We start from the raw sequence: 14,770 nt of genomic DNA, 5'->3' as shown, positions 1-14,770 counted from the left end.
TAACCCATTGTTCCCTCAACCCACACCTTTTCTTTTTAATCAATTCACCTAACCCACACATCTACACCCTTAGCCTTAGGACACTTGTTACCATTTCATTCACGCTCCCAAAACCTAACCACCTAATTCCTTACACAATTTATTCTTTTAACCAAACACCACACCCTTTCACCACCTACCACTCAACCTAAATTGTTTAAAAGATCCAACCTATTTGGATTAAAAGTTATCCACTTACCTCCCCTTCCACAAATACCCTCCTCTTAACCCTAAATTTCACACCCCTCACCCTCAAATCTCATGTCATTTCCCATATTTCTATCTTTTCAACCCCCCCCCCATCCTACCCTTAAAAGTAACCCTCAACACCTATAAATACCCTCCTCATCTTTCAAAATAAGGGCATACTATCAAGCATAAAAAAAATTAAAAAATTTCCTCAACTCTTTCTCCTTCTTATTATTTCATCTATTCCAAAGTATCTATTCTTATAATTCTACTAAGGATCTAAGAAAAAGAATAAGAAAAAGAGGAAGAAATGGAAAGCCCAACCATCAAAGTAGGGTTTCTTTTTATTTTAATCTCTTTTTGTGGTGACCTTTAAATTTCTCCACGTTTAGAAGAATTTACAATCGTATAAGACTATGTTTGGTATCCCTTTTAAAGACTGAGGGCTAGAGTCTAGAAACATCTGAAATCTGAAACTAGAAATCAAACTTTAGAAGTTTCATTCAGCATCCTTCCATTGCTAGTTCAAAACTTCTGAATTTTAATTCTGAGGTCTGGAATCTGAACCAAAACAAATGGAAATAAAGCTTCTAAAGTCTGAATTTTAGAAGTGGACCACCTCTATTCAGACTTCTGAAGTGTTATCAAGCATACACTAACTCTAATTTTCTAGTTTTTTAATACCAGTTTCTCTATTACTATTTTTCGAATCAAACTATATGTCGAATTCTAAATTCTAGGATTTCTTTTGATTCTCGTGTCTTTTTGTGACAATCTTTGAATTTCTCCATGTTTAAAAGAATTTACGATTGTATAACTCTAATTTGATGCTCTAATTTTTTAATGTCAGTTTCTCTATTACTATTTTTTGAATCAAACTATATGTTGAATTCTAGATTCTAGGATTTCTTTTGATTCTAGTCTCTTCTTATGGCAATCTTTGAATTTCTCCATGTTTAAAAGAATTTAACAATTGTATAACTCTAATTTGATGCTCTAGTTCTTCAATGTAGTTTCTCTATTACTGTTTTTTATCAAACTATATGTCTAATTCTAGATTCTAGGATTTCTTTTCATTCTAGTTTTTTTTTTTTTTTTTGTGACGATCTTTGAATTTCTCTATGTTTAGAAGAATTTACGATTGTATAACTCTTATTTGATGATCTATAGTCTATATCTTTGTTTCTGCAGTAGATAAGAAATATCGACATGAAAATCATTGTCTGTCATCGATTTTAATGTTGTAACAACGCTTAACTGCATTTTATTAATTATAGTGTTTTGCAAGATGAGATTAATCCAACATGAACATGAGTTTGTAATTAGGGTTTAATATTTATCAAACAAACCTAGATTTCGCGTTTGATTTGATATGTAGGTTTTTCAGTTTCATAATTAACTAAAATTATATTAGTATGTCAGTTTGTTTAGCAAATATTTTATAGGTTTTAGATTTCTCTTGATTTTATACTTGTTTTTTATTTGTCTTTAGTTTAATTATGTGATTTTGGAAACCTCAGAATTAGTAAACTGTATATTTTGGAGGATTGGTGGGTTTAAAATTGTTTTACTTTGGGATTAAATTAATTGCTTCTCTCGTTGGAATTGCTGACTTCTAGTGTAATTTGATATTATTGATGATGCTCTGATATTTTTTATGTTGCAAAGTTTTAGTGATATCAGAGTTACGTGTCGGAAACTCTTGTATGTTTAGTAATAGATACAAATTCATTTTTTGCAACTAGTTCAAATAAGATTAGATGTTTTGTCGTGTTCGTGGTAAAGTCTTAGTTTTTTATTTAATTTTAATTTTAATTTTTTTTAACTGAACACATTTTGTAGATGGACGACAATGGAAATCAAGATGCCCCGATACAAAATGCTCCCCTGATACAAGTTGCCCCTGGTAGAAAATGATACTCCAGTACAAGGTGGTGAAGAATACTCTAACTATAAATAATTTTTTATCTTTTAAAACGATGTTTTATTTTTTTGAATAATGTTTGTTTTTGCTTGTGATGTAGGTCACCATTGCAGTGATGGCTCGAAATTGTTTACTAGCATGTTACTTCTGAATAATCACCGTCGTGCAAGGCATATACATCTTGAGATCTGTAACATATGTGACCATAGCTTCTGAACATGGATGATATTCACAATCATATTTTGGAGAATCACGGAATCCCAATCTAATTATATTTTGCAGTTGCATAATAGAGGTGAATGTTTCTATTGACATCCTTTCTTTATTCTCTATTTTGCAAGTTGCCCCCACATCGCCTTCTTGCAAACTTTTGTGATAAAAAACTCTATTATTTATTTGTTACTTTCTCATACACTTGGATTGGCCACGTGGATAGTGCCATCGTCCATGCCATGTCTATACCTATAATTTATTTGTTACTTACCCATACACATTAGAATCATTGACTAATTTCTTCGAATTAACTTTGTTGGATTAGAAATTTTAATTGCTGTTGGATTAGAAATTTTAATTGCACTCTCTGACTTAGTCAACTTAGATTCCAAAAGTCAAAAGAACACAACAGCACCTTGAGAGGTTTTTATCAAGGCATAAAAATACCATAAGATAAGATCCCCCATGATAAAAAACCCCTCAAGTTGCTGTTATGTTCTTTTGTATTTTGGAATCTAAGTTGACTAAGTAGAGAGTGCTGTTAAAATTTCTAATCAAACAAAGTTAGTTCGAAGAAATTAATCAATGATTCTAATGCATATCGGAAAGTGTACCAAATAAAGTATAGGTATAAACATGGCATGTACGACTGCACTATCCATGTAGCCAATCCAAATGCACGAGAAACTAACAAATAAATAATAGAGTTTTTTATCACAAAGGTTTGCAAGAAGGTGATGTGGGGACAACTTGCAAAACAAAGAATAAAGAAAGGATATCAACAGAAACTCTCACCTCTATTAAACAATTGCAAAATATTACCAGATTGGGATTCCATGGTCCTCCAAATTATGATTGTGAATATCATCTCATTTTCGGAAGCCATGTGTCACAGATCTCAAGATATCTATGCCTTGCACGACAGTTATTATTCAAAAGTAACATGCTAGTAAACGATTTCGAGCAATCATTGCAATAGTAAGCTGCATCACAAGCAAATACAAACATTATTCAGAAAAATAGAACATTGTTTTAAAAGATAAAAAATTATTTATAATCAGAGTGTTCTTCACCACCTTGTACTGGGGGAGCATTTTCTACCAGGGGCATCTTGTATTGGGGGAGGATCTTGTATTGGGGGCATGTTGATTTCCATGGCCGTCCATCTACAAAATGTGTTCAGTTAAAAAACACGCCACATGGCTTGAAGCTCCGATGTAGGAATAACACGCCACATGTCTTACAAACTTAACTAAGTTTACCCTTCACTTTTTTTTTAACTTCTAATGGTGAAATTGACAAAAACTCTAGAGCAAAGGATTTATAAGACATGAGAGTTCATTAAAAATTGGTAGAGTATCAGCAACTATGTGGACACATGCTCTCGAAGACTACCTAGTTCTTGCATTGTAAAACTGCCCGTGAGATTTGGTCCCATTTTTTCTCCCTTCTCTCTAGATTGGATTGCTTTCTTAGGTCCTTAGACATTTTGTTTGTCATGGATGGCATCGTCGTGGATTATCATTTCTAGCATAAAAAACGATCTATTAGAGTCTTTCACCCTTTGTAGTATGCTGGGGCATTTGGAAGGACAGGAACTCTCGAATTCTCATGGAACAAAAGCACTCTTTTGAGGAAGCTATCTCTAACTATCTTGGGTTATATTTTCTTGGTGTAAGATTTTTAAAGAATAATAAAGGGTTAATATATTTGGAGGATTTCTTCTATTGGTGTTCATTCAATTTTCGGGTCTGCTGGGGATACCCATTTTCTGTCCTGTATGGGATTGGTCTCCTCAACACCCCTTTTTATACTTTTCAAAGAAATTTACTAGATAGAAAAAAAAAACCCGTTATAAAATTACTTCGTACGACACCGCATACATCTCAAGGAAAAAAATCTATGGTTATGTTATGTGCACACTGTCACGTCAGTGCAGTGTCGTAGGAAGTCAGTTTAGGATTTTTCAAAAAACAAAAATCAATTAAAAGCTATCCATGGACTTCTATTCGTGCTGGATTATTTTTGTGCTTAACACAGGATGCTTACCAGATTGCCATCTCTGCCTATATATATAAGTTTCCTCACCATAAATGTCCTATTAAACATCCCGCAAAAACTAAAGATCCACAATTGCGAAGGTTAACTATAAATTACTAAAAACATAATCTTTTATATGTCAAAATTCTGCACACTTTTACTAATGAGAGATTGGGGGGTGAAGAATCCAATCCAATGACAGAGTTCAAATTGGTTAATAACCACATTACAAGAATAACAAAACAACATTAGGTCCAAATTCAGATTAAATTTTTTTAAAAAGAACATAAATATGATGAGCAAGTAATTGGCCTTTGAAATATATAACATCTTCAAGCCCATACCATTCTCCTTTTATAGAAGTCCTAAGTTTTGTTACCGGACTTGTAAAAGCCTAATATTGTACATCCACCATAGATCACTATAACTACATAGTCAGAGGTTGATGATGGGTTGGCAGATATAGAAGCCTTAGATAGGAGCCAATGAGCAACGACTACATCAGCATATCCCATTATCTCAACATCATCCGCTGTGATTTCTAAAGTTGTAAGCGGAGGGAGTTGGATCTTATTATTATTATTAATTGACGATGAAAAGGGATTTAATAGATGAACTTTCAAACTCTCTTCCACCATTACCAACCATCCATAGCCCCCGAACCTTTGCAATATATGTTGTTGGGCATCGATAATTGAAAGTTGTAAAGTCTTTTTTCAGAGAGACCATAGAAATTAACTTATTTGTTTTCTTCTTTAGTAGTACTCATGAGTACAGGAGGTTGACGGGGTAAACTATTACCATTTTTGTTACAAATAGAATGCCATGTAACACAAACTGCTCCAAATTGTACGAAATCTTTGATTAGGATTAACTTGTCCCCAATCAGAATTAGAATATCGTTTAGTAGGTAACACCAATTGAGCGCCTTATCTCTCTCTTGATCTGTGAATCAGGAACATAAAATAATAAAAATATAAGTATATATAGAGAGATGATTGAACGTCCCGTGAAGTCTTTTTGTAATTTAAAATACTAGTTAAAAGTGAGATTGATTGTCGTTTTATTTCCAGTGATGTTGTATCTATCATGTCTTAGGATAAAAGTGGTAAGCTCTTGCCGAGGTTTGTAGTTGGTTTGGTTCTATCTTAATCCTGATGACTTTTTAAAGAAAAAAATAATAATAATAATAAAATGATTTTTTGAATAATGTAATAAAAATGATAGTTTTGTAATTTAAAAATAAATAAATAAGATGGTTTTAGGGGATTGTAGGAATGGAATTGTAATTTTACTTGTTTTGATCAAAATGACCTTGATAATAATAAAATTAAATATAAAAAAGAGGGCAGTTTTGGTCTTCTAAATTTTGGTGTAAACAAACATCTATCATGCCTTCTCTTAATATAATTGTAAATATATTAGCATGTGAATGCCAATTTTTTTTTTTTTTATGATGGGAGTAATCGAACTTATGTCTGACTAGTGGGACCAGAAGAGCAAGAGGCTCAGCCAAGGCGTGTGGGTCCCTTCCCTCAGGCACGTGCAACGCCTGCACATCACCCGCACCGAGTAAATGAGGGTGCACCCTCATGGGTGGCCCTGAGGAATTATTGCCCACAGACCAAGTAAGTGAATGCTAGACTTTTAGACCCTCACTATGCTTATTGACAGCCATGGATTCATGCAACCCAACATTTATAGGAACACGCCTTCCTTACTATTCCTGATGGCACCATCTTTGTGACATCCAAAAATATGATCCAATGCCACATGGTTGTAGAAAAATGTTTTTAAGAATTTAAAAAAAAAAAATTAAAATGTTATTTTCATTTTTGAATTTTAATTTTAAAACTGACCTGTGATGTTAGATTGCCAATGCTGTAATCGATGTGGACCCAGAAACACTTAGTCAGGTTTGAAATCTTATTAAGTTAGTCAGATTAGCCGGATTCATATTTATAGCTGTGTAGGTTGATAACTGAAGAGAGAGAGAGAGAGCCACTTTCCTTACAGTAAGTAAAGTTTTTAACAGCATCACGTTGTGATATCCCAAAAACATGATTTGATGTGACGGTAGTGTAGATGACGAAATTCTAAGAGCTTCGGAAAAAATATATTTTTGATTATTTTTATTTTTAAATTTTGGACTTCTGTAGTCGTTTATTTTTTCTTTTTCTTTTTTATTTATTTAAAACTTTTTTTTGAATTTTAATTTTTTCATGAAATATAGAGGACTAAGGTGTTGGAATGTCAATGTGAGTTCAACAACACTTAGTAAGATTTCAAATCTTGCTAAGTTATTAAGGCTAGCTTGACTCAAAGAAAAACACTTTCCTTAAAAAAGTTTCCTCATCGCATCACCTTGTGGCATTCAAAAACATGATCCAATACCACAAGGTGGATTATAAAAGAAAAAAAATCTAAGAACTTGAAAAATGGATATTTTTTTAAGTTTTTTTTCACCGTTGAATAGGATTCGGTAGTCATCCATTTTCAACACTTCGGCTCAAGCCTTAAAAAACATTTATTTTGAATATTTTTTTGGCCCAATGACCCTTGATTAAGATTTAAAATCTTATTAAGTTAGTCAAGTTAGGTGAACCCTTAAGGAGGGAAAGGGGGAGGAGAGGTGGCTTTTTTGTGTTAAAGGTTTTTCTTAAATTTTAAATTTGGGAATTGAGTGGTCGTCCATTAATTCTCAACACCTTGGATAACGCCCAAATTTTTATTTATTTATTTATTTTAGGGAATCTAAGTTTTATAGGGTTGTGGTGTCAGATTGCCAATTTGATGATCCATACGGGCATGACGATCTTTTGTAAGGTTTGAAATCCAACTAAGTTAGTTAGGTCAATTATAAGGTTGAAATCTTAACTGGAGCTCAACTCAATTGATGGGAGAGTTTGGACCGAGTTCTATAAAAGATGAGTTAAGCCTAGGATAATGCATCTCAACTTGACCTTAATTTGAGTTAAGGTTGAGGATTTGGATACCAAACTCTACCCAAACATGATGTTATATACTAGTATACAAATATTTTTATATTAGTTATATAGTAGTGCTTGTTTGTGCCTATTGCCTACGGTACGGGCATCTTCTTTAGGGGTTAAGGGGCAAAAAGCGAAAGAAAAAAAAAAGTTGGAGAGATATTATAAAATAATAATAATAAAATAAAATTAATAAATAAAAAAATAATAAAGTGGGTTAAAGATAAGAGATGATAAAGTTAGAGAAAGTGAAAATAAATGACAAAAAAGTGTGGTATAAGTGGATAGTATATTTTTCCAACCACAAAACGATAGCTAAAGGGATATTTATCTCTACCTCAAAAAATACAAAACTATATCAACTTAGTCTTATTTTATTATATATAAATATATATATTTTTCTATTTGAATCTATTGCTATATACGCTCAAATATAATATGTATAGATTTCTTTAAGATGAAATCATTTCATTAATGGAGTCAAGGGAAGCATATAGATATAATAATAAAAAAAATCAATTTAATTATTTGATTTTATCTTATTGTCATGGATTGTGGACAATTAGATATTATTAATGTGGACCATGGTTTACCAGATAACTGCATATCATGCTAGGATCCAATTGAGTTACAATAGATATGTATCGGGTCGGATATTGGATATTTCATGCTCCGCTTCGTTTCGATGTGATAGGAAATCAATTCTGGTTTTGCTTTACGACGGTCTAATAATGCATGTCCCAACGACCCAGTGACAAAATTTCCTTGTACAGACAAAATTGACTGCTTTTATATTAACCATCTACAGCTCTGACTGACACGATCACGAGAAATACCGACCAATCAGAGGGCCCACTCTAAACCGTTAAAGTCCACTCACTTATTAAAGCTTAACATCACAGTATTTCAGAAACACCTTATAGTGATGGACAAATATCTTGATAATGACATCTCAGATCGCCACGTAGCACAACTTTCTTTGGGCCCACGCCATTGAAATCACACAATTGTGAGGATTAGGGAGGATAAAGAGGCGTAAAGGTCAAATGGGACAATTGCATTGGGAAAGGAGAAATACCTTATCATAATAGTAACCTTATATATGAAACTATTTTTGGCTCACTAATTTGATCTTTTCTCATGATTGGTCCCTAGTCAATAATTTGATCATTTTTTTTTACTCAAATTTAACATCCATGCATGACTAGTCTTTTAATTTTAAGTGATCCAAGAGGTAAGTTGTGTAATTGTTGTGGAGATGGTGTATCTAAAACAATGCCATAGGACATGTTCCAGACGAACAATTGGTGTTACGGGTTACTGTATTTAGAAATGTACATTCACGTGATCGTGATGAGAGAGTTTGAGAATTTTAAGGTTGGGCAAAATTTTGAAGAAACCCTTCTCGTTTCAAGACATATGGTATTTTTAATTTATTTTACACCCTTCCCTTTTTGTCAAAGTTTCGAATACCTCCTTGCAAATGCCACATGTGATTCGATGGAGAAGGTTCCCTCAACATTTTGCAGCGGCTTGCCCGCTTATAAGTTTTTTCCTACTTTTTTTTTTTTAAATGTATTGCAACATCTTGGAGACAAGTGAAGAAACACATAGAAAAAAAAATCTATCTTAAAAATAAATATAGTTGAAAAGAAAATCAATTCCCTGAATCAAAGGAAAGTTATTAATTTAGGTGCATGTACCATGTTCATTCCTAAAAATAAATATTTGGATATGAGTATTGTGAGAGATTTATTTGTTCTTCCAACACTAAGGATGCATAACAATGCCAAACTCTATTAAATTTCTTGTACTAAAGATATACATTGATTTAATATCTGCCAAAGAGACTCCGATGTTTGAGTCATATTTATTACAATTTTGTAATTGAAATCACATAAAAAATCAAAGAAAAAGACATGCAAACACAAGCATACATGAAAGAAAAATCCTAAATGCATGAATTTGTTGTAGTGTGTACGCACAAAGTTTGAGATGGACTCATGTAAAGTAATAATGAAAAAAAGATTTTGACGCACTATTATAAGTGGATAACTTGATTGATTTGTTTATTAACATTAAACTTAAATCATGACTTATTATTAGATTTTATAATTTTTCATGATTGGTTTTTTTGACTGTACTATATAAATATGAAATTTATATAATAAAGCACAATGATTATCTTTCCCCAATGTTATCAATTTTTCACACATCTTGAGTAGTTATTTAAATTTTATTCTCTTTTCTTTCATCGTTTTTTCAATGATACTATTCAACTTTATTGCTTTTACTATTAGGGTATGTTTGATTGCATATGGAAAATAGGGTGGAAAATCAATTTCCATGAAAAATGACATTTTTCAAGTGTTTGATTGCACATGGAAATGGAAATTCATTTTCCACCCCATTCAAAAAGTCCACTAAATCATGGGTTTCACTTTCCCACCCATATGGGTGGGAAAATGAAATCCACCAATATTTTCCATCATCAATTCTTCTCTACCACCACCACCATTACACTAATCTCGCCGTCATCACTATCGCCATCGCCGGCGCTGTCGGTTCCGTCTCCGACCACCTTCTCTCTCTCTCTTCTTCTCCATCCCTCACCTCCTCCGCCACCACTACCACTACGTTCTCCCCCCATCTTCCTCACTTACCTCCTTCGTCGCCATCGTCGTCGCCGTCGCCTCATCCTCCCCCCTCCCTCTTCCTCGTCATCTTCTTCTTCCTCTCCCTCTCCTCTCATCTTCTTCCTCTTTCTCCTCTTCTTTTTTTTTCTCATATTTTTTCCATGATTTTATCCAAGTGAAATCAAACAATGGAATTTAATTTTCCAACCCTACCTATTTTTCACAACTAATTTTCCATGGATTTCAAATTCCATGGAAAGTCACTTTCCATGCAATCAAACATACCCTTAGAGTTGTGGTTTTCCAACTCCTCCCTTTGACATACTCTCCTGACATGGCATGTGTTAGAACCATAGATTTTTTTTTTTCATAGCATATACAAGTGCATATCCCCATAAATATGTGTAGTTGTGTATCCTGAGGAAAAAATCTATGATTTTAGCACATGCCACGTCAGGAGAGTATGTCAGAGAGGGGGAGTTGGAAAATCATTATTTTTGCTCTTACATCCCTTTTCAATAATACCCTTTAATTTTAGTTTCTTTCATCTTTTCTCATTTCCAATCAATTCCCCTATAATTTTATTGTCTTTAATCTTATACTTCTTTTCTAATAGGGTAGGGATTCAGTCGGATATCCTGTTCGTAGCCAAGGTCTGGTGGCACTCCATTTTATGCCATGTGACATTTTTGGGATCCACTGACCGTAAAGATATGTGGTATGTCCCTTGTTGAATCTACATACTGAAAATCACAGTGTTTGATAATTTGTATCCATTAGATCTATTCTCTTGAAAAAAAAATTAAATCCAACGATTAGAAATCATTCTTAATATAATGCTATAATCAACGGATACACATCACCAATCAAACTGATCTTTTTTGTGTAGATTCATGAAGAGATGGACCACATGTCCATATGGTCAGTAATTCACAAAAATGACACGTGACATAAGATGGGGGTGTCACCTAACCTTGGTTAGGAATGGGACATGGATGATTGATCCCGACTCTTTCTAATAGGACCCGTGCATCACAGCATTACTGTTTTTCCTCTTTTAACCCCTTAATCAGTTAACCCCCAGAGAGTTTGTCGGTGTGAACATCAGGTAATTTAAGTTTATAACACAGTGAATTTATGCCTCCTCTAATAACTTGTCAAGGACGGTCAAGTCACTAAATAAGAAAATAGATAATATACATCGCAGTTATAAGGTAAAAAAGTCAACATTTTACTCGTGCCCATGTACATAATAACATGTGTCACATTCCATCCTTTTTAACCAAATTCGAACCTCAAACTGTCATAATTCCATCTGAGCCCTTAATCTTTGTTCAAAATTCGAACATTTTCTCTCTAACCCACCCCCATCACCTCTATCTACGTACACGTATGTTTTTTATTACAAACAGAGTAACAAAACCCACCTCGCATCACTGATCCAATGCATTGGGGCCAGTACAATAACTTACCACAGGATTCCAAACCCATTGAACCAAGAATCTCCTTCTGATCCCATTCATATTATACGTGGCACCATTAGAGTCTTCCATCAGCTGACCCATGTAGGACCCACCACCTCCAGTTCCATAGATCCCCTCACAAAGATCAGCTATTTCAACTGGGTCAGTAGGATCCGGCCCAGCATACCACCCATTAATCAATGGATTTGTTGCCAGTTCAGCAATCTCGTGTGCTATAACGCTTATCATACCGTCCACCCCTACGTCACCATTGGGTGACTTAACAGGTTTCAATCCTGGTATATAAACAGGTACAGCAAACGGATAGGCGCACATACCGGGGCACATTTTAGCAGAGTTACCCGCCCAGGCGTACGGTAGCGTGTACCCCAATATAGATGGAAATGTGAAGTAGTGAAACCCACACGCGTGAACACAGAAATCCTCCACGTGTACGTTGTCTGATGTGAGGAGAAGGTAGAGTCCACTCTTTGGGTTGATGGGAAGAGGGCGTGTAGTGGCCGTCACGGCGCTTTTTATCACAGATTGGATGGATAGTCGAGTGAGTGACTTGCCATGTGAGTAGAACCGGTCGTTCTTCTCTTCACCGAGTCGAACGATTCGGGTAATGTTCGACCCGGTTTGGTCCGTATAGAGGCGTACGGTCCTCCACCATTTCGAGACAGAAGGTGGTTTTATATCAACGGCTGAGATTGAGTTTATGAAGTCTCGGATGATTCGTTTCTGTGATCTCTGCCACGTGCCATACCAGATTGGGTGGATGGTGATGGTAGTGGTTAGGACTGGACCCATGTGGTATCTGAGGTGTACGAACTCGGATGAGCCCTCGTACTTCTTTGAGTTTCCGAAGTTTTGATTGGTGCTGATGGTGTGGTTGATTTGGGTTTGAGGCCATATGCTTGATCCGATAACTGGTGCTATAAACAACACGAGGCAGGAAATGGTAAGACCGAGCAGCACCGTAACCGGTGGCGCCGGATACTGACCCACACTACCCTGGCGCATGTTAGAGATTTGGGGGAGTAAGTGAGTGGAAATGTAGTAGTGGTGCGTGGTTTATATACAAAAGGAAAGAGAGTGTGGACACGTTTCAGTGCTTTGTGATTTATTATGATATCTTGCGGAAGAAGCGCGCCGTGCCATAAATTGTGAAGATTATTTGTCAGGTGGGCCCAGCGGTCTTTAATATTGTAGTAGATGGTCAGTCTCCTGTTTCTCTAAAGCGGGTAAGGGGCGGATGGGCATTTTGGGACTATTTTATGGTTTTTAAATTATCAAGTTAAGCTTTATTGATTTTCGTAACCAGTCGAGATATGTGCTTTATATTGTCTTTAGCCTTTCTCTCTCTCTCTCTCTCTATCTCCCCGATATTCTGCTTTTTCATTTTTCTTTGGAAAGATTCTACTGGCGCACCAACTTTACTTATAACACATCAATTAAATATGTAGATAATTCCTTAATTTCAAAAGGATGGATATGTTAATCAAATGAGTCCTGTTTGAGTGACCTCAAACTGTAATCGCACATGGCACTTCTTGATGCTTTTTATCAAGATTTTCACTCGTGTATATCTCGATGAAAAGCATCTAACTTGAGGTCACTCTAACACGACTCCTCCTTTCATTATCAAGACATACTTTTTCTTATTTTTTATATAAAATAAATTACTCTATCCCAAATCCCAATGTTGGATGGTGATAGGATTTGAATTTAGATCTTTGGTGTCATCATGTAAAGATTTTACTAATTAAGTTAATTGGCATCTACTAATTTTTTTATAATTGATAAGTTGGACTTGAATGGAAGATTTCAAAATTACTTTGCAATGTGTCAAACCAATTGAGTTACGAGTCTAAATCCGTTCTTTCTTAATATCGTTTGTTTCAACTAAAAATCCTCAAATGTGGTGGTCCCCAAATAAATTCTTTCTCAAATGTGAATGAAAGCAACAAATCAGTTGCCACAAAATTGAAATACAAAAAGGTGATTAAAAAACCTGCAATCAATCTGATTGTAGGGCTTCAATTCAGATCGAATTGATATTCTGGTTGACTTGGTTTTATATCTAGGTTCACGAGAAGATATGAGTCATCACCTAATTCTATAATCAAAAAAATAAAGTTGACTCTCAATTTTGAGTATAAATTCATTTAAACTTCCAAGTATATGTTACCCAAATTAAATTATGGGATCCAAAAGCTATTAAGTGTTGTTCCATCCACCTAAAGTCGATCTCCACTAAGATACATTAATCAGATTTTAGCTCAATTTAGTAGATTAAAATTATACCGTGCATCTATTTAGCATAATAGAAAAATCTATACACTGAAATAATAACATGGACCGCATTCTTTTGTCTAAAGATTTATACCCAATAAACAACATATTTCGAGGACAAATTTTATTGTTGAATAATGATTTTCCGACCCACCCCCTCTAACCTTCGCCCCCATCATAGATTTGTAGATCATTTCCTTGGGATATGTAGAATCATACATCTTTTTCTTTTGTATCCCAAGACAAATGATCTATGATTTTGTGATGGGAGCGTATGTTAGAGGGAGGTGTCAAATTATCACAATTCTTTAATTTTTTACCTTTTCTCTTCTTCCTTTTTTAAAAAATAACTCTTACTTTATTCTTTTTCTTCTTATATCCTTTTGTAGTATTATCCCTTCAACTTTATTGTCTTTCTTCTTGTTTTCCCTTTTTCAATGATACTTTTACAATTTTATTATTTTTTCTCTTTAACCTCAAAGATTTTTCAATAATACCCATCCAACTTTATTATTTTTCTTCTTTTTTCCCCTTTTTCAATAATACCTCTATAACTTTATAAAAAAAATTTCTTTTACTCATTTAACCTCAAATTTTTTTTAATAATATCCTTCGAATTTTTTTTATTATTATCTTTTACTCCCCTTAACCTCAAAGAGGATGCCTATATGAGCAAACTCTAGTTGTATTATAAAATACATCAAATTACAGCAATAATACTTTGAAGAGGTAATTTTTCAAATGCATAACTTGAATTGCAACTTATTAGAGCCTTATTGTCTAAGGGCTCAAATCAAATGGCCTGGTTGAGTGGGCATGAAACTCGAATTACAGGCATCCTACCATGAACAAGAAGAAGTTCTATTTTCAATTTTGTCCAATCATGCTTGTCCAATAACCAACAACAAAACCTTTCATATTCGATCTATCAGGTTTGTGTTTTGTAGGACCACACTGCACACAATGTTTGGGTTCGAA

General features: G+C 34.3%; 1 pseudogene; it reads right to left on the bottom strand.

Annotated features, from left to right (window-relative positions):
- Nucleotides 1-11,207: 11,207 nt before the first annotated feature.
- Nucleotides 11,208-12,563, bottom strand: LOC147389506 (protein EXORDIUM-like 3 pseudogene; annotated as a pseudogene).
- Nucleotides 12,564-14,770: the final 2,207 nt, after the last annotated feature.

The sequence above is a fragment of the Akebia trifoliata genome, chromosome 12 (assembly GCF_017979445.1).
Source record: "Akebia trifoliata isolate Shusen 1 chromosome 12, ASM1797944v1, whole genome shotgun sequence".
NCBI lineage: Eukaryota > Viridiplantae > Streptophyta > Magnoliopsida > Ranunculales > Lardizabalaceae > Akebia > Akebia trifoliata.
This window is presented reverse-complemented; position numbering and strand designations above follow the sequence as displayed.